General features: G+C 35.6%; 1 pseudogene; it reads right to left on the reverse strand.

Annotated features, from left to right (window-relative positions):
- Window positions 1-421: 421 nt before the first annotated feature.
- LOC128560687 (uncharacterized) lies at window positions 422-495 on the reverse strand (annotated as a pseudogene).
- Between the last annotated feature and the right edge of the window lie 772 nt (window positions 496-1267).

A 1267-nucleotide genomic window follows, 5' to 3' on the forward strand; every position in this document is an offset into this window, starting at 1 on the left:
TATCCCAGTGATAATTCTGACCATCTGTCAAAAATTTCGTTAGATGTTTTAGATAAACATACACCTGGGTAAATACAATATATTGAACATCAAAAGGTAACAGCAAATTGTGTCATCTTAAACCAGTAAGTAATACAAGTGATCACTAGAGCCTTATATTTCACATGTAAATGGGTTTAAAAATGGTACTTAAGTCAGAAATTTATCAATAACAAGTATAAAAGGAGGCATAGATATCATTATAGATCCTAGAAACATCAAAGAGATTGTGAAATAATACTATGAACAACTGTATGCCAATAAATTTGACAGATGAAATACACAGTCTTTGAAAAACATAGCTTACCAAAACTAACACAAGATCAAAAAAAATTGAGTAATCTTGTTTCTATTAAAGAAATTGAATTTTTTGTCAAGGCAAAAGAAGTCAAATTTTGTAAAATAATTTGAAGAGGTTTATTACACTTGATCTTAGCCAAAAGGCCGAGAAGTGATTGAAGAGGTTTATTTTTGAACTAAATTTGAGGACCATGGCCCAGATAAATACCCAAGAAACCTTGAGCAGGTAGACTCATTGTGGTTAGGTTACAGTCTGGCTTTATACATTTTAGGGAGATAGTAATTGCCCTCAAATTCATAAATCAATATACAAAAGCCATACATTGGCTTGAAAGGTGAGGCATCTCAAAGGGGCGTGGGCTTACAGTTTATAGGTGGGTTTAAAGACTCTGATTTTAATTGGTTAAAGAAATGAAGCTTTGTCTAAAGGCTTGGAATGCTTTAAATTAACTCAGACTCAAATAATTTGTTAAGTAAATTGAGGACTTACAGTTTTGAATAATAGCCTTAGACCTGTTAAGGAGTTATAAAGGGCATCTATAAGAAGGGAAGAGGGTATAATGAGGCATGTTTGACCTCCCTTCTCATGGCCAGCAACTCAGTTTTAGGGTATTTTGGGGGGCCCCTTGGCAAGAGGGGGTCCATTTGGACTGCAGCAATAAACCTAGATACCTCATTTGGACTTGGACAATATAAATACCTAAATACCTCTTCATTTGACGTTGGTTGCAACTCTTTCCTTGGCCTCCCTGCCTTTCACGGACTATTGCCCTTTTCTATTGGCCATTGATTATTGTCTCATTCTATTGATCATTGGTTACCTAGCTTACCTCAAACCCACATTCTTTTTCCCTTTTTTTGGTGAGAACTATTGAGTGATGACTGTTTCTGTGGACCTTCCAGACTTCCTTGTTAAGCAGGCCAGACT

This window comes from Nycticebus coucang, chromosome 11 (genome assembly GCF_027406575.1).
Source record: "Nycticebus coucang isolate mNycCou1 chromosome 11, mNycCou1.pri, whole genome shotgun sequence".
NCBI lineage: Eukaryota > Metazoa > Chordata > Mammalia > Primates > Lorisidae > Nycticebus > Nycticebus coucang.